Source organism: Podarcis gaigeae (assembly GCF_964106915.1).
Source record: "Podarcis gaigeae genome assembly, chromosome: 18".
Lineage (NCBI taxonomy): Eukaryota > Metazoa > Chordata > Lepidosauria > Squamata > Lacertidae > Podarcis > Podarcis gaigeae.
Window position 1 is genome coordinate 7,898,605 of NC_139696.1, and position 10,415 is coordinate 7,909,019.

The window sequence follows — 10,415 nt, forward strand, 5'->3', positions numbered from 1 at the left end:
GTTTTTCTTTGCGTGTGTGGGGAGCGTTGACACAGAAGTAGATCACTCTCACGGCATTCCGAAATGGAACCAGGGGAAATATTGTTTTGCTTATTGTGTGTTGCATTCAACTTCAGACCCACTCAGAACCAGACTGACTGAAATGAATGGATATGACTGGACTTAAATGCCACTGGTTTCAGTTATTCCACTCTGGGACTGATTGAGTGAAAAAAACATACAATGGAATAATCTTATGATCAAAGCCGCCTCTGTTTTTGTACTCAAGATCACTCTACCTGTTAAGTTAACCATTGTTTCCAACACAATAGCTGTATTATGATGTGAATTTCATAGGAAAAAATACAATCTGACAGGAACAAAAGCAGTTAAAAAAATAAAATACACACCCCAGAATACTTGGCTGAAGGTTACAAACCAGTCTCTGAAGCCCTGTAAATGATTACAAGAAATTCAGATTACGTTTACATGTCAAATAGGAGTGGCAGGTCCCGGTGAAACATGGGTTCATTTGGTGGCATTCACAACCTTTGTTTTGCATTCTCTTTGTTTTGCAGGTCAGTTCCGTTGCAACATCTAATTCATTGTGTAGCCTCTTGAGAATGTATTTTATGTGAGGAAGCCTTTAAATTAGACTTGGACTTAGACTTGGTACACCCCCCCCTTTTTGTCATATTTTTTTCTTGTTGTTTAGTCATTTAGTCGTGTCTGACTCTTCGTGACCCCCTGGACCAGAGCACGCCAGGCCCTCCTGTCTTCCACTGCCTCCCGCAGTTGGGTCAAACTCATCCTCTGTCGTCCCCTTCTCCTTGTGCCCTCCATCTTTCCCAACATCAGGGTCTTTTCCAGGGAGTCTTCTCTTCTCATGAGGTGGCCAAAGTCTTGGAGCCTCAGCTTCAGGATCTGTCCTTCCAGTGAGCACTCAGGGCTGATTTCCTTCAGAATGGAGAGGTTTGATCTTCTTGCAGTCCATGGGACTCTCAAGAGTCTCCTCCAGCACCATAATTCAAAAGCATCAATTTTTCGGCGATCAGCCTTCTTTATGGTCCAGCTCTCACTTCCATACATCACTACTGGGAAAACCATAGCTTTAACTTATACGGATCTTTGTTGGCAAGGTGATATCTCTGCTTTTGAAGATGCTGTCTAGGTTTGTCATTGCTTTTCTCCCAAGAAGCAGGCGTCTTTTAATTTCGTGGCTGCTGTCACCATCTGCAGTGATCATGGAGCCCAAGAAAGTAAAATCTTTCACTGCCTCCATTTCTCCCCCTTCTATTTGCCAGGAGGTGATGGGACCAGTGGCCATGATCTTCGTTTTTTTTGGATGTTGAGCTTCAGGCCAATAGCTTAGGGGATTTAAAGTCTGTGACTCTGGCCCCTCCCCATTTTAAAGGCCCCTTCCAGCTGAGGGGAGGGGGCGGCTTGCGTCCTGGCTTCTCCTCCCCTCTGGGTTTAAATTGGTGGGGGGTCTGATGCCCTTGCTGGTCCATTGGGGGGCTTATAAATGTGACCCTCCCCCATTCTGAAATCAGGGAGGTTGTAAGCGGAGAAAAGAACGGAGGACTTGAATGTTAGAAAAATGTGGGAATGAAGTTATATGGCTTTAGTACAAATGTTATAAGGAATTAAGTATAAATAGATTAATAGAGTATTAAAGGAAAATATAAGGTTAGAATATGTTAAGATAATTATAGGATGGAAAACAGGGAAGATGGAAAGGAATTGCTGAAACAATTAATAGAAGTGGAATACAAAAAGGGAGGTGTGAGGAGGTCGTGGAAATAAGTGAATGAAAGATAAGATATTGAAATTGCTTGATGTGTTTCAAACTGTTTTTGTTTTGTTTTGTTAGTTTATTGTGTCAGTGTTATGTAGTGTTTTTGTATTGTATTGTATTGTATAGTTCTTCTTTCGTTTTGTATTGTTCTTTTTTGTAGTGTTTAAATTGTTGGAAAAGTAATAAATATTATAAAAGAATGGAGGACAGACTTCGCCAGTGGCGCCCTGAATTTTGATCCTGTGTTTTTGCTCGCCGACTCTTTGCACGTGTTGCAGACATGCACGTCTGTAGATCAAACCCGTGCAGTGTAGCGTACAGCGATCCCCCTCGTTTCCTCCTTTCCCCCATTCATAAAGTGCTTGACCAATCAACGAGCGCCCTTCCTGACAGCGCCCTCTTTCCTTTGGCGATCAGATGCGCGGGATCATGAGAGGTTGCGAAACATCGCCCTCTAACGACGGCTGCGCTGGTACTGCAGCTGCCAAAGCAGGGAAGAGCGAAAGGGCGAAGAAGCCATTGACACGAACGGGCTGCATTTGAATAACAACAACAACAACAACAACAACAACAACAACAACAACAATAATAATAATAATAATTTATTATTTATACCCCGCCCATCTGGCTGGGCCTCCCCAGCCACTCTGGGCGGCTTCCAAAAGAATATTAAAATGCTATGATACATCAAACATTAAAAGCTTCCCTCAACAGGGCTGCCTTCAGTTGTCTTCTAAAAGTCTGGTAGTTGTTATTCTCTTTGACATCTGGTGGGAGGGCGTTCCACAGGGCGGGTGCCACCACCGAGAAGGCCCTCTGCCGGGTTCCCTGTAACTTGGCTTCTCGCAGTGAGGGAACCGCCAGAAGGCCCTCGGAGCAGGACCTCAGTGTCCGGGCAGAACGATGGGGGTGGAGACGCTCCTTCAGATATACAGGACCGAGGCCGTTTAGGGCTTTCAAGGTCAGCACCAACACTTTGAATTGTGCTCAGAAACGTACCCTCCATTTAGTAGGAATCTTTAGAAATTCATAATAAATCATTCCAGGGACGGGTTTTGATCCTGCCAAGGTTGCTTATTCAGGGAAAAGGTGGCCATCCGAGGAGGGGCTTGGGGCTAAGCCTGGCATTGCCCTAATATCCAAAGCTTATGGTCACGTCCCCACCTGCCCTATTGCATAAGGGTTAAGCCCTCCATCCTGACTTTCGAGGGTCGAACACAAACCCACCCAGGAAACAATGTCCTCCCGGTCTCCATGTACAGTGGTACCTCAGGTTACATATGCTTCAGGTTACATACGCTTCAGGTGACAGACTCCGCTAACCCAGAAGTAGTGCTTCAGGTTAAGAACTTTGCTTCAGGATGAGAACAGAAATCGGGCTCCGGCAGCACGGCAGCAGCAGGAGGCCCCATTAGCTAAAGTGGTGCTTCAGGTTAAGAACAGTTTCAGGTTAAGAATGGATCTCTGGAATGAATTAAGTACTTAACCCGAGGTGCCACTGTACAGTGGTACCTCAGGTTACATATGCTTCAGGTTACATACGCTTCAGGTTACAGACTCCGCTAACCCAGGAATAGTGCTTCAGGTTAAGAACTTTGCTTTAGGATGAGAACAGAAATCGTGCTCCGGCGGCAGCGGGAGACCCCATTAGCTGAAGTGGTGCTTCAGGTTAAGAACAGTTTCAGGTTAAGAACGGACCTCTGGAATGAATTAAGTACTTAACCCGAGATACCACTGTAGTAGTAGTAGTTTAATATTCTGTTGGGAGCCGCCCAGAGTGGCTGGGGAAACCCGGCCAGATGGGCAGGGTAATAATAATAATACAGTGGTACCTCGGGTTACATATGCTTCAGGTTACATACGCTTCAGGTTACAGACTCCGCTAACCCAGAAATAGTGATTCAGGTTAAGAACTTTGCTTCAGGATAAGAACAGAAATCGGGCTCCGGCGGCGCGGTGGCAGCAGCAGGCCCCATTAGCTAAAGTGGTGCTTCAGGTTAAGAACAGACTCAGGTTAAGAACGGACCTCCAGAACGAATAAGCACTTAAACCGAGGTACCACTGTATTGGAATGCCTGGAAAGACAAAGGGGGGGGGGTACTTGACATGGTCTGGAGGGTCCGAGATGCATTTCCCTCTGTCTTACATTTTTGATTGACACGACATCAGTTTTCACCCCAGTACCACACCTGTTCTATGGCATGTTCATGGCACGTGTGTGATGCTTCCAACAAGGTGTTGGGGGTAACCTGGAGAAACTTTGAAAAAGGAGGAGCCCCCATTGTTTGTGAAATATACTCAGAGTCGCAAAGTGATTTCATGCTCTTTATTCAGCTCATAGTGGTGAGGAGGAATGAATGAAAGTCCCCTCAAAGTCTCTGCTTTATATACATTATTTACACAATGGGCTGCACATGATTGGCTAATTCTGGAAGTCTACTGTAAGCCAATCAGGTTGTGGATTCACTTCTATCTGGAGCATGATTGGGTGGTTCCTGCCAACCAATCATACTGCTGCATTGTTCTAGGACCAATAAGACTGCTGCATTCTGAATCCTATTGTTCTAGGACCAAGCAGACTGCTGTCTTTTGGATCCTATTGTTCTAGGACCAATCAGACTGCTGTCTTTTGGATCCTATTGTTCTAGGACCAATCAGACTGCTGCATTTTGGATCCTATTCAACTCAGTACATAACAGTTCGGGGCTTCTCTCTGCGTCTTCTATGTTGTATTCGGAAGTCGTCGTTATCAGAAAGTTTTTCCTGATGTTTGGAACCTCCTTTCTTGTACCTTTACAATAATGTTCTGAATTTATATACATACAGTGCTACCTCGGGTTACAGACGCTTCAGGTTACAGACTCCACTAACCCAGAAATAGTTAAGAACTTTGCTTCAGGATGAGAACAGAAATCGCACAGCGGCAGCGGGAGGCCCTATTAGCTAAAGTTGTGCTTCAGGTTAAGAACAGTTTCAGGTTAAGAACGGACCTCCGGAATGAATTAAGTACTTAACCCGAGGTACCACTGCATTCTAATAATTTTGATGATTGCGTTACTGAACCTTGTTTGATTGGGTATGATTTTGCTTTTACAATGGTACCTTGGGTTACAGACGCTTCAGGTTACAGACTCCGCTAACCCAGAAATATTACCTCGGGTTAAGAACTTTGCTTCAGGATGAGAACAGAAATCGTGCTCCGGTGGCGCGGCAGCAGTGGGAGGCCCCATTAGCTAAAGTTGTGCTTCAGGTTAAGAACAGTTTCAGGTTAAGAACGGACCTCCGGAACGAATTAAGTTCTTAACCCGAGGTACCACTGTATATATAAACCAATAGCAAGAGATTCAGATGACGTTAAAGAATGAGTTTAGCAATCAGGTACCAATCAGAACAAAGTGAATGGTCAGAAATAACGTCTCAACTGCGAAAAGAAGAATGGTTGGTGTAAACCTGAAACCAAGTTAAGAATTGCATTTCAATGGGTCTGCTTTAGGTTCCATTGCAATCAAGGCGATGAGAAATAATAATAATAATAATAATAATAATAATAATAATAATAATATTGGTTTCCCTCGCCACTCTGGGCGGCTCCCAACAGAATATTAAAAGCACTATAAAAATCACAGCCACAACATGCATTTAAAGCATTTTTGGAGCTCTAAATTGCAGGTAAAACAACTGGCGGGTGGCCAAGGCCATTTTAGCAACAGCTGTTCAGGGTGCAGGAGCCGTGGGATGTCAGGAAAAGGGGGAAGCCGTTCTAGGTGCCTCCAAGGGAATGAGGAAAAGGACGAGGTCTCTTGGAGGCTTCCTGGGTTATGTGGGTTTATTAGTATAATAATTGATTATTATTAGTTTATTAGCACGCCAGGAGGAAGGTTGCGCAGTGCAGCCTGGGAAGGGCTAGGGAAAGGCTGTGAGGAAAAGCCTTGTCTCTTTTTCCATCGCTCTGCCCCTCCATCAAGTTTAAATGGAAGAATCCAAATACGTTTAGAGAAAAATAAAATGATAGGAAACAGGATCCTTATTTGTGAGAAGAAGGGGCAGCAAAGCATGCTGGGAAGAAGGACGTGAGGAAAATGAAATGAAACCTAACAAAGGATAATTTATCAATAAAGCTAATACGTGAAGCCTGACAGAAGACATCTTGGGGCTTATTTATTCAGTTATGCATTGGAAAATGGGTAAATTTCAATTATAGGACACAGGATACTTGTTTGTGAGAAGAAGGGGCAGCAATGCATGCTGGGAAGAAGGATGTGAGGGAAATGAAACCTAAGAAAGTATAATTTATCAATAAAGCTCATATGTGAAACCGAACAAAAGACACCTTGGGATTTATTTATTTGGTTATACGCTGGAAAAAACAGTTAAATTTTAAATTAATCCAAAACCACAGTTTGGGGCATGCTGGGAATCGACCGTTGGCCTGAGGGAGCTGGCAGTGCATGCTGGGAACTCGGCTGCAACTGCCATCACTCAGCAGCCTGGACGGCGCCCACGGCGGAGGCTGGCGGGAGTCGCAGGGCCTTCTGAAGGTGGCCCCTTCCCCTCCTCCTCCGCCAGGGACACCAGCGCCTGCAGCCAGCCCATCCAGCTGCACTCTGCACGCTCTCAGAGGCCGGGGAGGTTGGCAGGGACGGGGCCCCCGGGAGAGAGAGGGGCCCCTGGGGGGATTTGCACTCTGCACGCCCTCAGAGGCCGGAGAGGCTGGCAGGGGCGGGGCCCCCGGGAGAGAGAGGGGCCCCTGGGGGGATTTGCACTCTGCACGCTCTCAGAGGCCGGGGAGGCTAGCAGGGGCAGGGCCCCCGGGAGAGAGAGGGGCCCCTGGGGGATTTGCACTCTGCACGCCCTCAGAGGCCGGAGAGGCTGGCAGGGGCGGGGCCCCCGGGAGAGAGAGGGGCCCCTGGGGGATTTGCACTCTGCACGCTCTCAGAGGCCGGGGAGGCTAGCAGGGGCGGGGCCCCCGGGAGAGAGAGGGGCCCCTGGGGGGATTTGCACTCTGCACGCTCTCAGAGGCCGGGGAGGCTAGCAGGGGCAGGGCCCCCGGGAGAGAGAGGGGCCCCTGGGGGATTTGCACTCTGCACGCCCTCAGAGGCCGGAGAGGCTGGCAGGGGCGGGGCCCCCGGGAGAGAGAGGGGCCCCTGGGGGGATTTGCACTCTGCACGCCCTCAGAGGCCGGAGAGGCTGGCAGGGACGGGGCCCCCGGGAGAGAGAGGGGCCCCTGGGGGGATTTGCACTCTGCACGCCCTCAGAGGCCGGAGAGGCTGGCAGGGGCGGGGCCCCCGGGAGAGAGAGGGGCCCCTGGGGGATTTGCACTCTGCACGCTCTCAGAGGCCGGGGAGGCTAGCAGGGGCAGGGCCCCCGGGAGAGAGAGGGGCCCCTAGGGGGATTTGCACTCTGCACGCCCTCAGAGGCCGGAGAGGCTGGCAGGGGCGGGGCCCCCAGATTTATTTATTTAGTTATACATTGGAAAAAAAGTAAATTTCAATTACAGGAAACAGGATCCTTGTTTGTGAGAAGAAGGGGCAGCAAAGCATGCTGGGAAGAAGGACGTGAGGGAAATGAAACCTAATAGAGGTTTATTTATCCATAAAGCTAATAAGTGAAACCGAACAAAAGACACCATGAGATTGATTTATTTGGTTATACACTGGGAAAACCAGTAAATTTCAAATTTATTGATGCTGGGAATCGACCATTGGCCTGACAGAGCTGGCAATGCATGCTGGGAAGTCTGCCCCTCCCCCAGTGTGGACCGTGCTGGCGGAGGCTGGCGGGAGTCGCAGGGCCTTTTGGAGGTGGCCCCTTCCCCTCTGAGGGCATAGAAAGGCCCGGCCAAGTGACCCTCCTCGTCCGCCAGGGACACCAGCGCCTGCAGCCCGTCCAGCTGGGCAGAGTCCCCCAAGGGCCAGAGAGGCTGGCAGGGACAGGGACCCCTGGGGGGATTTGCACTCTGCACGCCCTCAGAGGCCGGAGAGGCTGGCAGGGGCAGGGCCCCCAGGTGATCCTGGGAGAGAGAGGGGCCCCTTGGGGGATTTGCACTCTGCACGCCCTCAGAGGCCGGAGAGGCTGGCAGGGGCAGGGCCCCCAGGTGGGCCCGGGAGAGAGAGGGGCCCCTGGGGGGATTTGCACTCTGCACACCCTCAGAGGTTTCGTAGTCTAAGCTCAGGGGGCTCTTTGAGCCGGCATCTCTCTGGGGGGTGAGGGGTTCCTTCTCATTGGTCAACATCCTTAAATTGTGGTGCCCGGAGTTGGAGATAGTATTCCAGGTGGCGTCTGACCAAGGCAGAATAGAGCTCAGTCTTGTAAGCCACTGGGATTTGTAGCAATATAAGTAATAATAATCACAATAAGAAAGATAGTAATATTAGACTTGGTTAACAAATGTTTTTAAGAACATTGTTCACACATATTTATGCTGCTTAACTATGTGTGCATTGCAGTCACTTATTCATTGTTGTGAGTAGTAATTTTAAGTGCATTCTTAATATTACAATCAAGGTGCGATACTTTTAAAATGCATATTTTCTTTAATTATAATCACAGAAATAAATGAAGCTCCAAATTCATCGGATGATGACCTGTGCCACAAAGAGGGAACCAGGCAGAGGGCCTTCTCGGTGGTGGCGCCCGCCCTGTGAAACGCCCTAACAGCAGATGTCAAGGAAATAAACAACTACCTGACTTTTAGAAGACATTTGAAGGTAGCCCTGTTCAGGGAAGTTTTTAATGCTTGATGTATTTATCGTCTTTTTAATATTCTATTGGGAGCCACCCTGAGTGGCTGGGGAAACCAAGCCAGATGGGTGGGGTATAAATAAATGGTTGTTGTTGTTACACTAGATTAGGGGTCTGCAACCCGCGGCTCCGGATCCGCATGTGGCTCTTTTACACCTTTGCCGCGGCTCTGGGGCGGATACTAGCGAGGGGAGGAGGCGCATATGTATAATAATATACATTCCCCCAAATTAATATTTTATTACTAATTAATATTAGTAATAATAATTAAGTAAGTCAAGCCAGAGGCTCCTCCCAGCTTTGCCTTGCCCAGCCTAGTGGGCGTGACCACTCCCCACTAAACCCCGCCCCACCTCTCCCCGCTTTCCACTGCTGCCTTTCGTGATCCATTGCCTTCTTCAGCTCTACTCGCCCCACCTCCTTTCACAATGACTCTTCCGGATTGGCGTAGGCGGCCTGCCACTCCCGTGAGCGCCAGAGTTCCCTCTCCCCTCTCCTCCCGCTTGCCTCACCCGCCCCTAACCCTATTTCTTTTTTTATTTTTTTTTATTAAATTTCATATTTCCAAATTAAACACATCAAATCAATTAGTCCAAATTATAACAATACATATCATATAATCCAATTGTTTTCCAAATTGTAAATTTTTCTGGGGGGTACCCATGCTTCTTGATTGGCAGGAGTCCAATCCTCGAATATTTGTTCTGCTTCCATATTAAGAATGATGTTTCCAGTCTCCTCTTCTCAATACTTGTCATTACTCATTTTCCTTTCCATTTTCCTCCGATATGCTCCGCAAGTGGGTTGAAAAAGACAGTCTTATTTGTATTTCTGTGTGGGCTTTGTGCTGCTCTCTCGTAAATCACTCTCCTCCAAAAGTCCTTTCCGCTTCGCCATTTTTGTCGTTCCGATGAAATACAGTCTAGAAACTCGCTCTTTAGCTTTTCCGACCTGTTGCATCGTAAATTAGTCTTTTTGCAGGAGGGCTGCCCCTTCCAATCTCCTCGAAAATAATATATCGTTGACTCGCCCTCCCCAAGACCAACTCCAACAACACAGGTCTCTTATCAAGTTTCCATTCTTACTGCGTCACAAGAGAGAGCCCTTCTTCTTTCCAAATCCTTCACAGAGTAAAACCTTTAAGTTCATAATTATTCCCACACAATTCATTTTTAGTCCCTTTTGCAATTTATTTCTGTGACAGATCTTCAGAGGGAGGGTTATTAGTAATCACATAGAGCAAAAGAAATAAAAAGTCACCCCACCTTAGTTCCGGCATTCCATTCCACATACCATATTTGTAGTACTTTGATGTAATCTTCCTTCTCAGTCCGTCTCAGTCTTCTTCCTTTCAGTGGTAAAATTGTTAGCAGATAAAAAGCTCCTGCCTCTCTTGAAGCATGCGCGTTATCTTTTCCAATTTTTTTCCTTTTAAGTAACGCAACTAGTTTCGCTTCTGGAAGCAGCTTCGGAGGAGTTCTGAGGCCCGCCAAGGGTTATGCACCTCCTTCTTCCGAACTTGGGGGTGATTTATGGCAACAGCGGGTGAAAACGGCATCTCTCCCCCCGGAGAGATGAAGGGAGACTGATATACTCCCCATAATCAGCCTCTAATTACCTTGTGCGAGCTGGATAGATATTACCGTATTTTTCGCTCTATAACACGCACCCGACCATAACACGCACATAGTTTTTAGAGGAGGAAAACAAGAAAAAAAATATTCTAAACGAAACAGTGGATATATGATTTTTGTGGTTCATGCTGTGACCACAGACATGTGATCTGACGGTGAGTTTGGGGTAGCCCAATGCAAAATTCCTGAGGATCCATGTGGATCCATGCTTTGTAACCACGTTTTAAGTGGGGAGGGAAGGAAAAGCACTCAATGGACAAGGA

The 10,415-nt window shown here is 47.5% G+C and overlaps 1 protein-coding gene across 5 annotated transcripts in view; it reads left to right on the top strand.

Annotated features, from left to right (window-relative positions):
• Positions 1 to 7,690: 7,690 nt before the first annotated feature.
• The window catches only part of LOC310835552 (vomeronasal type-2 receptor 26-like), a gene marked incomplete at its 5' end in the record, with an annotated part of 84,076 nt that continues 81,351 nt past the window's right edge, over positions 7,691 to 10,415 (top strand). For all 5 annotated transcript variants that reach the window (XR_014559699.1, XR_014559700.1, XR_014559701.1 and 2 more), the window contains 2 exons: positions 7,691 to 7,871; positions 8,327 to 8,484. The remainder of the gene's footprint in view (positions 7,872 to 8,326; positions 8,485 to 10,415) is intronic.